Source organism: Acanthisitta chloris, unplaced genomic scaffold, assembly GCF_000695815.1.
Source record: "Acanthisitta chloris isolate BGI_N310 unplaced genomic scaffold, ASM69581v1 scaffold20243, whole genome shotgun sequence".
NCBI classification, from domain to species: Eukaryota; Metazoa; Chordata; class Aves; order Passeriformes; family Acanthisittidae; genus Acanthisitta; species Acanthisitta chloris.
The window spans coordinates 2,176-2,447 of record NW_008664522.1 but is presented as its reverse complement, the minus strand read 5'-3'; positions in this window follow the sequence as shown (position 1 = coordinate 2,447).

The window sequence follows — 272 nt, the reverse complement described above, 5'->3', positions numbered from 1 at the left end:
AACCTCACCCCCATTAACCTCACCCCACTAAGCCCTCAATCCTTAACCCTTCACCTCCCATCTTCCCACCAACCCCTTTCTCCCCATGGCCCCCATAACTCCCAAGCCCCTTTCACCCTCCACCACCACTCACCCTCCATGCCCCTACTCCCCATCAACCCCTCCCATACTTAACCCATTCCCATTTACCCTCTACCCCCACTAACCCTTTGCCCCTCCTGACCTCTTGCCCATCCTCACTTGCCCACCTCTCCCCCTGCAGTTGCCCACCT